This window comes from Triturus cristatus, chromosome 8 (assembly GCF_964204655.1).
Source record: "Triturus cristatus chromosome 8, aTriCri1.1, whole genome shotgun sequence".
Lineage (NCBI taxonomy): Eukaryota > Metazoa > Chordata > Amphibia > Caudata > Salamandridae > Triturus > Triturus cristatus.
In genome coordinates this window covers 305,455,199-305,471,810 of record NC_140591.1, presented here as the reverse complement: position 1 = coordinate 305,471,810, position 16,612 = coordinate 305,455,199, and the positions used below count along the sequence as shown (strand labels likewise).

At 38.9% G+C, this 16,612-nt stretch overlaps 1 protein-coding gene across 1 annotated transcript in view; it reads left to right on the top strand.

Moving 5' to 3' along the window:
* The window catches only part of ZDHHC20 (zDHHC palmitoyltransferase 20), a 337,926-nt gene extending 321,517 nt beyond the window's left edge, over positions 1-16,409 (top strand). The window contains exon 13 of the mRNA XM_085621583.1: positions 8,287-16,409. The gene's annotated coding sequence lies outside the window, so the exon portion shown is untranslated. The remainder of the gene's footprint in view (positions 1-8,286) is intronic.
* The last annotated feature ends 203 nt before the right edge of the window (positions 16,410-16,612 follow it).

Below are 16,612 nucleotides of genomic sequence, written 5' to 3'. Positions count from 1 at the left end.
TCAGTACTTAAAATCTGTTGGGCATTTCAACAGCCGGGGCAAAATAAGGGTACAAACTTTGGGTGGACCTCTGTTTGGAAATCCAAGGTGCCCTTATGGCCTTGGTCAATATCCCTCATGTGGCGATAAAAATAACTCAATGAGAGTATGTTCATGGTTGCGGACTCGACAGGTATAATCCCTGATCTTTTAAGAATTCTTTCTGCACTACTGGGTCTTCTAAAATTAATTATAACACAATCACCCCTATAATCTTTTGCCAACGGGCCAATCCACCCTACCCTCCTTGTGAGCAAGATCTCATTGGCTCTACTAGGGTCAAATACGTTTTTTTTTACTTAACCAGTGAATTACATAATGTGTCAAGCATTTGGTGGTTTCCATAGACCCTTCTTTGAGTGTCGGATCATTACCCAAAATTACCACATATGCAGGTGGTAGATTAATAGTGACTAGGTCTTGTGGGGGTGAACTCTTCTCAGTACTATGAGGTTGTTGGTTCGGACCTTGCTGGTGTATTATCCTCCGCCCACCCCTTGTAGCACTACTGCTGGGTTTAGATACATTACTGGTCCTTGTCACATCTAGTCTAGGTCCATCTGATCTGGATCCAGTGGCCCGCTCTAAACTGGGGGACTGGCCACTAGGGATTACACTCAGGTCCTTGCTTAGTTGTCTACGATTCTCAACCTGTTGAAATCCGACACCCTCATTAACTGTTTTAATCTCTTCCTCCACCCTACACAACCTTTCTATACGTGGCTTTACTATTTTATTAACAACAGTAGATCATTTATCCCAAAAGCATGCCCACATTTGAGAGTCCATTTGATTGTGGTCTACAGGGCCTTCTCCCAATAATATGAGCTTGTCTGGGGTTCGAGGGGTGATCGGGGATTTTCGCTTCCATTTAGCAGCTGGTTTCTGTCCTTATAGATGTCACTTCCGGGGTAATGAGCAGCTGTCCCTGTCTACCTCTGGATGTTGTTGGGATCTGGTTGTTGTGGGCACTATCGACTCTTGCTTGCTCTACTTGGTTTATTTGTTCATTTGCCATATCCTCACCAGTGGTTACGGTATTTATACTAGTAGCGCACCCCCTCTCATTGGACCCTTCATCCTGGCCCAATGAGGTAATCGACAGGCGCCGCTCTGCCATATCAATTTCTTTAGTTAGAGCTCCGCCAGATAGCGGTCAATGGTGATGGGCCGCTTGGGTGTGTTTTTAATGGATCAGTCACTAGTTGCTTGCTAGACACCACCTTTTTCCTGCCCATCTCTTTACACACGTAGCCCCTATGCGGGTCACCAGGTATGTTTGATTTAAACTTGCTCGCCTCTGTGACTTCGTTGTTTCAGGGACACAGGCACGGCAAAGTCATATAGGGGCTCGATGACAAATCCTATGATTAAACAGGTAATGATTTTCCTACTTACAGTTTGCTGGTACAACCTGCTGGTTATGCACTCTGCATATCACGGAGAGGGTCCAAGACAAGGCAAGGGGGGTGGCCCTGTCCTGCCTCTTCCTGGCGATGACGGGCGCAGGACAGGCCCGCTCTTGGCCCGGGCTTCGCCCGCGCTGGCGGAGTGCTGGCGCAGTGATAAATGCACCGGGAGGGTGTCGTCACCTCCCGTGCCGTAAGCAGGTGAAGAGGCTGCTGGGGGACGGAGTCCCACCCCAGCGATCGCAGTGCCTCGCGGAGGTGCCGATGGTGCTGTCTGCCGATATTGGCCCCCAAATGCGGTTGAAACTGACGTTGGGGCTCACCAGCCCTTTCAAAAGTATCCTGCGCTGCAGGAGTGCTGGCGCAGTGATAAACGCGCCGGGAGGGTGTCATCACCTCCCGCGCCGTAAACAGGTGAAGAGGCTGCTGGGGGACGGAGTCCCACCCCAGCGATCGCAGTGCCTCGCGGAGGTGCCGATGGTGCTGTCTGCCGATATTGGCCCCCAAATGCGGTAGAAACAGGCATTGGGGCTCACCAGCCCATTCAAAAGTATCCCAAAAAACTCAAAATTTTGCTACAGTTTATTTTCTCGGTCCATCCAGGGTAATCCACAAACACTGGGTACTTTTAAAATCCCCAGGATGTTGGGATAAAAAGGACAAACATTTGGAATAGATACCATACGCAGACAAAAATGGAGAGTAGTGGGAGAGATAGAGTAATGGGAACTTGAATAGGTAGCATGCTGGCAATGATTGCACTGAAACAGGGCTTTAAATACAATGGCTCAAAGCAAGTTGTTACATGACCATGTTGCTTCATACTCCTGTGTCAATTTCAGATCCACCTGTTACTAAAACCTGAATTAATCAATGAAGATGGCTTGCTGTGATACTAAAGAAATGTGTTCAGGCACCCTCACAATTTTCTGGACTGGATAAGTCATTCTTGTACTCTATAATATCCACCGTTGTCACTCTGCATTCCAAGTTAATACAAGCACCTATCACACCAGACCAATCATATTTTTTACAAAATTAATCATAACAAGTGCATGTCTACAAAAACCAGCCTTCTATTCTGGTCTTGTCCAAACACTAGTTATGTATATGCAAATTGTAAAGTCACATCAAGTAACCATACACTGAAATATCAGTTGCCCTCTGAAAGGAACACACCATCCTTTCCAATCTTTACTGTATATGTGCCCACTCATGAACACCAGCAGCAACCTGAGAACAGACATCATCTTTTGGTCTGTAAAGTGTCTAACACTGTCTCTGCTTCTTCTGTCAGGCGCAGACCTTCCCATCACTAATAATCAGTTTTTCCTTATCCATCGTACCACAATAACCATGTTTTCAATCTCTTAACCAAGTAAATATAGCACTGTTTCCACCTATTGCACTCAGTGCAACACCTCCTATGCCCACTGCCCTCGCACTGGAGCCACAAATCTGCCTTGCCACCACTCTCATTTCACCTGCGCTTCAACATTTCTCTTGCCCTGTTTCACGGCAATTTGCATTGCTATGGCCACTCAACAGGAATGTTGATAAGCGTTATTTGGTCAAGGTTCATGCTATTCAAGGTTTTCCAGCCTGTTAAGTGGTGCAGATTGTAATTGCCATATGGAAACCTTTTTCTGTTAATGCCTCCTGTTCTTTCTTCTATGGTCTAAATAAAGTTCACCTTCCGAGTTGGTATTTGGCCCAAAACTGTATCTCCGGGACGGTCAGCAATATAATCATTAATTAGTTTTGTTTTTTGTTTAATCACACACCAGGTTTGCATTGTGGCTGCTAGATTACAACATAATGAGTTATCACTTTGACTGTTCGTTAATGTTGACGATGTAGATCACCAGCGAAGAATCTGTACCCTAAATACTCATAGCACAATATCCTGAATTGTAAACAGAGTGCTCGCCGATAATCTAGGAGTGGGGCAAGATGGGTGCACACGGACTTGAGAGGTTGCCTAACTATGAGTGGACGCAAGGCTTGAGCGGTCGACCTCTAAGCTGGGGAACTGGGTTAGAGTCTTTGCAGGGACGCTCACCATCCTGTGATTCTGGGCAAATCTCTTAATCTTCTCGTGCCCAACAAAAAAAAATGAATGTGTCATCTGTAACGCAGCTGGTGATCATGTAAAGCGCTCTGATATCTGTTTTGTTTGCAGGCTTTAAACTGTAGTGTTTGAGAACCTATGGATTTCTAACCCATGGATTTTAGATAGTTGCTTTACAGTTTGGCGATCTCACTAACTCGTCCAAGACTTAATTGAGAATGGACTGTGGGTGCTCAGCCTTATTGAAGATCTCTCTGCTGTTTCTTCTTCCTACCTCTTCATTCTTATTAGGAGACGTCTGAATGAGGTTGTCTCAGCAACACAGAAATGGGTCATTCATATTATTTTACAATAACTCAGGAAGTGATCTAAAATACACAGAATATATATCTTTCTTATCCTTGCTTTCTTTTTGAGTTCAATAAAGTTCTATTAATTATGTCATAAAATTAGCTTCAGATATTGTGTCCTCTTCACCTTAAAAGTAAAAGTACGGATGGATATTCACATCTCTGTCTGAGCATACTTTTATGTTTTATTTCTGTTTACAAACATTCCCACAAGTATGCTTGAACGTTTGCGCTAGGTGCAGATTTCCAGACTTATTTGTGAAAGTCATGAAACCTTTCCTGTGGGAGGCCTACTTCCCCCTACGTGGAATTTTATGCGGCACAGACTTGGGAGTAATAGAGCCCCATGTACAACCATAAACGTTTGGGGGGGGGGGGGTTAAGGAGGGATGTTATTTTTCCTTATGGAGAAAGCCTTCACCCTAACCCTCCACCCACCATCCATCATCACCCTTCCCATCTTGAAAGGGGGTGTTATTCCAGCCCTTTTCAGGGTGGCTTTCTAACCATTTTCACAGTGGGAAGGGTCAGATGAGAGCTTTAGAATGACCACAGTCATACATGTTTGTCCCTGTTCTACCTTCAAAACCCATTTCAACCCTTCCCTCCTCATTCTTCCCCATCCTCCCACACCCCTGCTCCATTACACCCATTCCCCTTGAGTGGGATTTGACCCATTCCCCTTGAGTGGGATTTGAGGCTGCATATTTGTCTTTATTCTGTAGAGGTAAATCCATTAGCGCCTGCCAGAAAATCATGGTAAAAGGAGGTATGTTTGGCCATAAACAAAATTACCTTTCTGTATAGGGTCTTTATATCATTAATTGTGATTTATGTAGATTATTAAAACAAATATTTTGACTTTTAAAGAGTGTTAAATGTTTAGTGCCTTTTCATCCAAAAAGAAGAAAATAGGAGTTCATCCTGTATGAAAACAGAGTCCTTCATTTTGTGTGTCGTAAATTCCTATCCCTCCTGTAACCGACTGTATTGGGAATTACAAATATTGTGGAAGAGATCAACTCCTGGTTCTGTTCGCTTTGAAAATAAAATGTGCAGGTGAAAAAAGACCCAATAATGAAAAAGAACATGCTGGAATCTGTGTCGGAACACCTTGGTACGGATTTAAGAGTGCACAATTAATGATGGGCTAGTACTTCCACACACTGGAAGTGCCAATGCCTTGGATAGCAATGCTGCTGCAGATGCATGTGCTTTGTTCATCTTGTGTTCGGGCTCTAATAGGAAAAATACTTTCTTACCTGCTAAATGACGGGTCTGACACCAAGACCTCTGCCATCCAAATTGTTATAGAAGAGGAAACAAAAAATCCACCTTGAATCCTCAAAAGACTCTAGTAAATATAATTGCACCTTATACTGATAAACAAATGATTGACCCACCAAGCTTAACTGTAATATTTGACTAATCTGACAAACCTTACCTTACATCCCATTCCCATGCACTTTTTATAGTTCAACTAAATTATTCATACGGGAAAACTTACAATACATTTTCTGTTTCTGTCACATAATTACTCACGTAATTGCCTCAATTGTTGAGTTAACAAGATTTGTCAAAGCCAATAGATTTCGCCTGGTTGTGTGATCTGTTGGTTTTGCCGATGTTTTTTTAGACATGTTGCAGTGCTACCTGCTGTGCAACATGGATGAAAGTCAACGGAAAAAAGCGATGTGATGACCACGTCATTGCACTTTTTTTTCTTTACTTTGTCGTGTTGCACAGCAACACAGGCTGCTGTGCAACATGGCTGAAAGTAAAGAGAAAATAGCGATATGATGCAGCCAGAGTTGACCCCTTGTTAGATTTTTTTTTTAAATTATATGCAAGAGATTTCGCAGGCGAAATCTAAAAATAGTGTCTTACTTTTAGTACTCCCATTGTACTTCTAATTGAATACTTTGTCTTGTTGATACTCTACATAGCCTCTAATTGGGAATCCATTCCAAATGTTTTTTTCCTTCGTTGCTGTCTATTTTAATTGTAGCAAACTTTAACCACCTCTCTAGTAATTGTTTTTCTAAAGCTTAACTTCCTTTAATCTGAGTGTATCCACTCTCATACAATCGGACTAGTTTTGTTTCAGTTCTTTGACTTTAAATTCATACCTCAATAAACAGTAAATTATGGCAGACACATAGCCTCAACTCCCCAACCTCTTTCGATGAGAAAACAAGTTGCAAAGCATTGTGCATGTCTTCAGTGAGACCTTAATCCTTAGAGGTTCCAACCTGGCAGGCACTACTGTGAACAATTGGGCATTTTGTGCAGTGTTATTCCAAATTCAGAATACATGAACCACAACTGTGCATTAATGTTTTTACATGCTGCTGTAAAACAATGTTGGTGGTTAGTTAAAACTGAAGTTTATATATTATACATTTTATATTTTGGGCCACAGTCGTCAATTTCTTTCAGCACTTTTGGGACTTGCATGTAGAAAAAGTTGAACACTCATCATAAAACCTCAGACTGTGATTGTTAAAGGAAGGATCCGTGTATTTTTCCATATGAATGTGTTACTTACAAATTTGAAAAGTTTCCTTAATAAGCAGGTTTGTCTATAGTCTGAAGTGACACATTGCAGGTGTTCCCAGGCTAATAGCTTCAGAACGGTTTTTGCAAATGAGGCAAATTCCACACCGTTGTAACTTTGTTGGTATTCACAAATATTTGCAATATCCTTTCTAAGCATATAATTACTAAAATGATAATTAAATTATTATTGCACAATGGTGGAAGAAATGTGGGAAAGTGACTTCAATTTCTATAAGGCATGTGGGGAAAGAGACGCCGTCACATGGGAAAAGCCTGTCCTCGTAAATAGAAAAAAGGAAAAATCTTTTTGGGTGTGAAATTTCACAATTTTGCTACCATTGTGTGTATGTGTTCATTCTGGTACAAGGGTGTTCCTCACACATGGGGTTAGTGAAAACAGGTGTACACCAAAAACGTTAAAAACAGTATCTGTTTTGTCTCTGTGATCTAAAAGTTAAGTTTTTCATTCTGTATTTTAGGCTTAATGCATATAACTATGTTTTGAACATGGGAACACCTGTATTTAAATTATTGGTATCATGTTATCATATGTACAAAAGGGTACAAACTGGAAGTTCTTGCATCACAATTACCTTGTGTACAATGTGACTCATCAATTATATTTTTGATAATGTCCAGTTAACCTTGGTTTCTAATTTGTTTTGTTTCAACTCTTTATTGAATATAAATTGTACAGGGAAAATCGAAAGAAAGCCTAAGGTAAATTACATCCCAAGTAACACAGTATACAGATAGAGCCCTGTAAAGATTAAAGCTAAAATGTGTACCAAGGAAGGATGGGGAAATAAGATGGGCGGAGTAATGCGCTATTTCCTTGGTTTAAGATACTGATGAAGATTATTGTAGGAGAGGAGTCTCCATGAGTTAGTGACACATGGTGTGGGGAGTTTATAGAGTTTGCCCCAGTGCGTGAGGAACATGACTGAGGTGTGTGTATATCTGTGTAGTATTTTGCCCCTGAGGTAAGTGCAATGCATTGTTGTTGGCGAGGTTTGGGACAGGTGAGGGGAAGACGGAACCTAAGTAGGGGAAACACTGTAGGGAAGAATGCGCTCAGGTAATCACTGGGGAGCATGATAAAAGCCTTTTTAGGAGGGGCAGCCCTGTTCGGATCTGACAGAGGAGAGGCCTGATGCACACCTTGAATAAGGCATGAGGGGGTCATCAAAGAGCTGTAAGGCTCTCAGGCGAGGGGGAACCAGGTGAGAATGCTTTATCTGGGAGAAGTGCTGGATTAGTGGCTGCCAGTTGTGGCTGAATTTAGTGTCTATGTGGTTAATTCGGGCGGTGAGCAACTCCAAGGCTAAGACTTGCCATAAGCAGAGAAACCAAGTGGCAATAGAAAGGGGGGGTCAGGTTTCTTCCAGTAGAGAGTAATGGACTGTCGTGCTCCCCTTAACATATGTGTTATTAAACGCCAGTCCGAATGGGTCATGGCTACCAGTGTTGAAGGTCTGATGCCCAAAAGGTTTTTTTTCGGAGAGCGAGGGATACGGAATCCAACTGTATCTTTGATGTGGCTAAGGATTTTTTTCCAGAATGTCAGGTTGGGGCAAGACCACCAAATGTGGAAGAGGTTGCCTCTATCACCCTGGCATCTCCAGCAGTTTGGGGGAAAGCCCGGTACCATCTGCTATATGCGGGTAGGGGTAAAATACAATTGTGTCATGAGCTTGTAGGTCCAGGATTATGCAGCATTGGCCTTCTGTCCAGGAGCTAAAGGCCAGAGGTTGCAATGCAGGGGTATTGGTGTCTAATTTTACAAAAGTAAACCTACCTAGTCCAATGCCAGTTGATTGCTAGAATGACTAACATTTGTTTTGTTTTTTCATTCAAGGTTCTACTACACAGTTTGGACTTGAATATTTCTTGAACTGGTTCAGCAGGAACTGCTCAGCTGGATGAAATGCTACAAATCTGTCTCCGTGGACGTTGAAAGCATTTTTTTCACTTGCGGTAGCCGATGCTTGCATGGAGAGCAAGCTAACTAATGCCTTAAGACTCTTGTTCTCCATTTTTACACCATTATGTAAATATTGCTATAAATTAATCCTATATAGAAAAATATTTCCCTGTATTGATAAAAGTATGGTAAATCAAGTATTTGAACCAAATTTTGTTTTGTTCACTTTAGGGTTAGATCTGGCAATAACTTTATTTATTGAACTGATAAGAAGAAATGCTTGCACCACTTGTTTATCTCAAGATAGAATGATTCACAACCCAAAAACAAGCATTGTAGCCTCAGCTGTAGATAAGAGATTATGTAAAGAATACGGCATGCAAGGCACCAATTTAGTTGAGTGGTATTCCTTCTAATAGAAATGTTATAACCTATGAAATATTGAAATAGGCCGCTAACAGTTTCTTACTAAAGAATTGATAATGACTTTTCATGCCAATATTACATACCTAGAAACGTTGAGGAATGATTAACAGGTAATATTCCACCAGATCCTGAGGAAAATAATTGCACTTCCAAAAATGTATATCAGAATGGGCCATGCCTAATGCAAAAACAGAAACTGTACCTAGGTTAGGTATTTTGTAATTCTGTCAGTTTGTTTTTGTTTTTTTTACCAACTTTTTTTACTAAAAGTAACTTTTTATACTAACATGAAAGCACGAATTAGAGGCACCCTATTTACCTGATGAAATGGAATGTAAACATCCCACCAGACCTTTAAGTAAGGAAGATGTAAGCTGTATTTGTAAGACCATGGTCCAGAATCTGAGAGATAAACAGTAGCAGATGCTGCAATAGACTCATGTTAAATGTTTAAATACTTAGTGATTTTGAAATGGACACTCTGTCCCCAATCATAAATCTTTTTTTAATTTGTCATGAAGGAAAAAGTGCGCAGTGCAACAAAATAAGTGATAACTAGATGTTCAAAAGTGGCAATACCATTTTATATTTCACTTGATATCCTCTCTTTAAATGAGATGTAAGTTTAGTGTGGAAAGAACAGTTGTGCCATATACTTTTAAGGGTCCTTGAACTTAGTGGGAATAAGAAAACATGTGTATCTGTATGATGTAAAATTCAAGTGGCTGCAAAATGGCTTCCGAAAAGTATTCAAGACATCTGCTCACAAATCTTGAATACTGTCCTCCTTAACTAGCAATTGTTTAACAGACTAGCTGACAAGTTAAGGAGTTTGTTACAGGGAAGTCTGTTGGGACAGAATGTTTCTTCATTTGCCATGCAAATATTTACAAAGCAGTCCGTATTTACTACTTTGTATTTTGATATTTTAATTCCATACCAGGCCGACCTCAAGTCACTATATGAAAATTACCATTAAATGTTTTATTCCTGCTGCATTTTAAAGAGATAGTCTTCTTTGTATTCTTAATTGTCTTTTATTTTTGAAAACACTCCCCAAGTATGTTCTAATTAAAGTGTGCTATATTTTATGATTGTAGCAAAAATCTGTTATGAAAAAGTATGGCTGGTGAGCAATTTAAGCTCCTTATTTCCCATAATTGCCAACATTGTCAAGGTTTCAGAACAGTCTTCAATTGTTTATATCTTCCTTTTATTTGTTCACTCTTCTAATGCAAAGGAGTCACATAGACTTGCTATAGTGAGCAAAGTACAGGCTTTATAGATTAAATAGACTTGGGTGAAGAATTTGTTGTTCAGTGATCATTTAAAGATATTACAGTCCCTGTGTGTCATGAATACTTCTTTAAGGGATCAGATTCTAAAATAGTAGACTAGAATGGTTAAATAACCCGCCCTCTGTGCTTTAAAATGAGTCTTATAACTTTAGTGGAGAGGGCAGGAAAACCGATTCTCATTTAGACAAACCCATCATGGCTTTAGGAGCAGAACTCTTAATAATTTCAAACTTAGTAGTGGTTGTTTATTTATGCCCAACAAAGTTGTACCCTGGCTTTTAATTATTGTTTGAACCAAATAAACCGTTTACAACAGAGTGTCATACAGGCAAGACTTTTGTCAGTTGAGAATCTTCCTAGTACTCTTTGAAGGGACTCTCACAAATGTTTACATATTGGATTGCTTTTTTATATAATTTGTAATCCGAAGTATTTGGAAGTTTTAGTGGTAGTTTCAAACTTCCTGATCTAGCACTAAAGACAAACTTGTCTTTTAGCTGAAACCTCAGGCATGAAACTGTTTCTTCTATGCCACAACAATTTCCCTGGTGTAACCATCCTGGTTTCATCTTCTGTGCCCAGTCTACTAGTTCTGGTGTATTGCTGCATACATTCAGACACTGTCAACAACATCTACTTTTTCTGCAATTTCATATTCAATACTTAATTTTTGCTGCTCAGTTACATCTTGAAATGTTTTCTTCCCTCTGCAGCATTCCTTCTACCTTTTGTTAACCTTTCAGCTTTCTAGTTCATAAGCAATGTAGTCATGAATTTCTTTTTTTAACAGACTTCCGATGTCCACGCAGAAATAGATCTGCTCCATGAAAAGTTTAGTTGTGTAATGAGTTGCCCAATTGAAAAAGAGGGGAATCTATCTTGTTTTCGCTCAACATTTTACTCTGGACAGCTGTATCACATGACCTATCCTCCTTAACCTACCTCCACCACAAATCTGACCATGCTTTTTGCCTTCCACCTGTTGGATGTCGGTCAAGTGTGTGATCACCTTTTCTAGTGCCTTTGTTAAGGGATGTTTTTTACTATGAAACAAAACTCTCTGTTGCTCCCAGCGTGAGTTCAGGGCATCTGCTTTTCATCTGAGCACTTGCATCAGGCATGTAAAACTTTTGTCATCATACTATTTAACAGATAGTGGAACACATCTTTTTCACCAAGAACCTTTAGTAAAAATCAGGGTGGAAAACCAAGCAGTTGATTTATTTGGATAGCTTATTGTAGGGTACTTTAAGGGAGCGGGCATTTTGGCATTTGGTAATGGTTGGTGAGAAGTATCATTAATCAATTAAGTTAGAATTCTTGTGAAGTGTACTATGAAGGAACTTTATTCATAATTTATTTTTGTTTTCCTAAAGTATGGTATGTACTCCCGTTTGACTTTTTACCAATTTTGCTTGGGTATGGACAATCGTGTAGCATGATGAGAAAAAAGTGCACTTTATAGGTATGAACATATCTTTAAGTCTAGGCGGCTAGGATGTAGATTTACATATTGCTAACATCTTTATCATGAGGAAGAAAAGAGCAGTCATGTTTGTCTTGATTATCTTGTTTTAGTATAGCTTTGCTTAAGATCAGATTGTCAAACAAACACGTCCCATTCCTGGGCTTGTCACTTCAGCGACAAACATAAGCCTTCATCTGTTTCAGATAAAGGATAAGTATTTCTCAAAACCAATTATAAGCCTCTATTCCTCCCTTCCTTAGCTCAATTTTAACGCCTAGTCATAAAAGAATCAGCTTCCAGCCTTTGTACTTGGAAGTGATGAAGAAAGCAAGAAAAGCAGCTACTCCAAAATGTATAGCTGTATAAATGTAAGTAGCTAAGATTTTGTTCCTCCACCCTGAAAATGAATGAGTTGCCTTGTCATAGTTTTACTATCAATTTAGTATTTACTAGCTATGATCATTCAGCTTGATATTAGGTGAATGAGCCAGATGTTAATGGACCGTTCAGTGGGCTTGTTCACATTATCGTCAGTCAAATCAACATCCACAATGGTATATAAACACTGCTCCACCAATGTTTGCTATACCTACCTTTGAGATCATAGTGTCCAGTTATTTGAGTTTTTATTCTTTATAAATGACTTTCTTACTAGGCATTACCTCGATCAATCGGGTCAATGAACTTCCATTTCTTTCAGGACTTCCTTTGGCCGTTCATATAAATCCGTTAATTTGGATCAAGGGCAAAGCACTGTATATGTATGATACCAGGTTGCTTGAAGCTACTCAAAACTAGCTGGATTACCTTATATTGTAGAGTTATAGATATTAAATCTTTTGTAATGCTGGAAATCACTGGATCTCTTCTGTGAAGCATTCTGTGAAACCTTTTTGTTCAGATAGGTTAGTTAGTGTGGTGCAAGTGATTTTTCTTCCACATGTAGACAGTGGATGCTTACCTCAAATGAAGTTTTAAAAAATGTATATAAACGGAAAAGAATATAAATATATATATCTGAGGATTGCCCTGTGCCAGTGATTGTGACTGCAAATATTGTCACCCGTATTCATCAGTATTCCTGGAGTGACTGAAGCACAGTCTCATTTTACATTTAAATTGTATCTTTATTTGTTTTTCATGATTATTCTTTTTTCTTGACCGTGTTAGATTGCCATTTCTTGACATGCTACAATGTAATCAAATTCACTCCCAACATTTAAAAAACCAGTATAATGTTACTCCCTATGTATAGGTGACCGTAGACTCCAATAAAATACGAATTAAATACAGGGTTTTTATGCTTTCATTATTTAAACCCATGAGATCTTTAATCTGTTGTTCACCAGTTCCTTGTCACAACACGTAAATGCATTCATCACAGACTACTCACTGTAGTGAACAGTGTAGGCACAAAGGTTTGGGAAAGTGGATATTGTGAAATCATATCTGTATTGGTATTAAAAGTGTGATGACACAATAGTGTTATTTATTTCTAGCAGGCAGATGGATGCTAGAGTGTATCGGCACATCTGTCATTATTGTTTATAGTTAGTGTCCTAAATACAGATCAGAGCTGCTTCACTTCTGTAGCATATTCAAAAAGAAAAGAAGAGGAAAACTACTCCAGGCAAGCAAAAATGTACGAGAATGTGATCCACAGAGGAACAAAATGTCTAAACCTGTATGCTGAAACTAGAGAAACAATTCTAAGCCCTTGAAGTTATTTTGACTTCAAGGGCTCACTACAATTCTGATTTATTTCACTCATCAATTCTCGTGACTGCTTGCATCTGAAAAACTCTTTTGAGCAACACATAAATCATTCCTTCTGCTAGGTAATCGTTTTAAAGAAATTAGTATCACTGGTACAAAAGCAAATTGATGAACTTGTGTGACTAGTGTCCCAAAAATGTCCTCCACTTTGCTCGGTTTACAATACTTTGGCACTTCTCCCAAGTTTTTTTTTTTAACAAATTCTACTTGTTAGTGGAGTTGTTTTCCATTACCAATGCTCCTCCTTAGAGTAGGTTCATTATTTTGGTAGTAATTAGCAAGTGTAAGTATTAGAGATATTTGAGCTATTAAGGATTCATGATTTAGAGAGATTTACTAGAAATAAAATTCTATTGTGTCTGACCTCCAACTTTTCTTCTCAAAATATTCTTAACTTTCTCATTGTTCTCCCCAGTCCTTAGAGTGACCGTCGCCTGATGACATTGGCTTCTCATCACAGTTAGTACTCAAAGACAGTACTGCATGATAACTTTTCATTTGCCAGTAGCTTGTCTTCAATCCTTTTCACCTTCATTCTCGAACCTTCTTACTTTTCTTCGTGAGGTTCACATTGCAGTAGCAGCGGCTCACCTCATTAAAGGAGGCAGCTCTTACTGCTGGCCTCATCAGTAGCCTGATGAGGTTAACCTTTATTAGATAATAATGCAATAGCTGTAGGTTCAAAAGCATGACACAATATGCTATTGTAGATGAGGATGTGTTTCACCTCAACGAACTTGGGGATATCATAGACTGCTCACTCGTCTGTAATCTGAACCCATTAGTAAAAAACTTCGTAGTTGCTAATTACTCATCTCTAATTCAGTATATTGTCCTTGCCAAACTGCACAACAAGTCTTCAGTCTGAGAAGAAATGAAATATGAGAAAAGCGTATGACTTGGAGTCTGGGTAGTTGCTTACAGTTTATCTCTGCTTAATGCTGCATGGTAGGGGTTTGAGAGTACAGAATTCATCCAGGCATGCAATAAATTTGTGCATGTACCATTTGGCTCTTTTGCATTTTGGAATCTAATCTGTCAACTTTCTTGGTGCACGCATGGCACCAAGAATAAAATAAACCAATTTGAGCAAAGAAGCAGCATTGGTCTGTGCAAAGCAATAGCTTGTCCGTCTTGTGTATAAAGTCAAAATGGTTGGGAGTGAGCATGGCTAAGATCGTTTTAGTAAGACCATTCCTCCATATCTTTGACTCTACAGAATGTATTTTGGTTTAAGTAGCTCTCATGTTTAATACTGTATTGCAGAAGAGAATGAACTCTATCCTGTGTATTGAAAGTGCATTATTTTGCAGGGAGAGAAAATACATGCTGTTCATGTGCATTAATAAGTTTGCATTGAAACTGTATCATACATGTCATAAGTAGAATACATTTTATGATGCAATGGGTATTCTCCTGAAGCCCAGGCCATGCAACAGATTGTTATTACATATCTTTCAACATGTATTCTAACCTGCCCAGATTCTGTAGGATATGACTCTCCTCCACTTTGGAATGGGATCTCCATGCCATAACAAACGTTATATTAGAGGTCTACTGGAACTTCAGCCCAAAATCCAAGGTTTTTGACTTGCACCTCACAGCAGCCTCTGTAGGTCAATTCTGTGTGTCAAACAAGTCATCCTTAGAAATACCTTTGGTGGCCACACTTCTGAAGTCTTAGTAGTTGATTGGAAATATCAAATTACCCATTCTGTGATTGGACAGTTAATGATTCTACTTGAATATTCATTGCATACTTGTATACTTTTCCATTCTGAAACATTTATTTGACCATGGATCAACTTTCCCTTAGACATACCATAGAAAATAAAGTGAGTCTAAGAACAGCGAGCAGAAAATTGAGCTTTTTATTGGAATGGTCAGCTTTCATTCTTTATAGGGGGCATCATGCACAAACACGATTTCCTAAAATTACCAAAATCCATATTTTAAAAAGCATCTTGAAGTGCATTGGGTTATAAGGGCTTCTTTGTGTCAACCTGAATTGGTTTGTACGTAACATACTTGTTCTTGGAAACAATGCATCATACACTGGGCATATAACATACATGTCTAGTCATGTTTGTGTGTCCTGGAAGCAACTTGTAGTGTAAAACTTTACATTTTGGAGTAAAGTTGACCATGAAGAAAACATTTTAAAGGTCGCAAGTTAACTTGATGTGACACTTGCATGTGGCACAATAATCTTTTTACCGGACCACATGAAACAAAATTGCATATTACCACTCGTTAAGTTGAAAGATTCCTAATATAAACCATAGCATAAGTACATTGGCTTTTGATGTTACGCAGCCCAATACAAATGTTAATGCACCTAAAAAAGTTTAGTGTTCTGCTGCTGAAATTTACGATTAAGTGCTCTACATCTTATGTAAAGACCTATGCTTTACCCTATTATATAGTGAATGTGCAGAAGAATTCCTACGGGGGCAGAGTAATATTTCAGCATGCACTGTAAAATGGATAGTATAGGGAATTAAACAGAATTCTTATAAACACAGTGTAGAATTTAAAGTTATTGTTTACTTTCTCACCTCCGATGATGTAAGAAAATATATATTTACATTTCCAACTGATTGATGTTTTTCTTTCCTAGCAGCACCCTTGTGGGCAACTCAGTACTTGAAATGTGTGGCTGAATTAAATAAACTGTATGACACAAATACTTGCCACTGATATGTGACTTCTCATTTGAAATGAAGCAGTAAGCAAAATAAATGCTCTTGTGATATCTTCATATTTCTGTTTAAATTTTGCTTGCCAGACATCCGCCCACTCACACCATTTGCCAGTGTGGTACCAGAGTTAATTTGCAAGTGTTTTATTTCAATTGTTTATGTAAAAAATGTCAGAGGAATTGTAAGAAGTTTCAATATAAAGTTAATTGCATAATGCCATAGTCCGAATGCAATGTATGTATATGATTCACAATGTATTTTTTGTATGGAATACAAATTGGAATATTATTACAAAATGAAAATGTGCAGGCATCTACAGTTTGATATGTTGAAAGTGTAATTTTTAATGCACTCTTTTATACCTAAATTAAATATATGAAAACAAAATTGTTGTTTGAATCTTTCCATATGTTTTTTTTTTTTAAAGCAAATGTTTTACTTCAATTATTTCTGGACTGCTATCTGCAAATGTTTGTTAAGTGTACATATGGTGGCTTTTGGGTAAGGTTGGATAAATCATGGAAAAAAATATAATTGTTTATGAAAAATAGAATGCTCTGTATGGGGTTTTCTACAAGTGAAAAACCTGC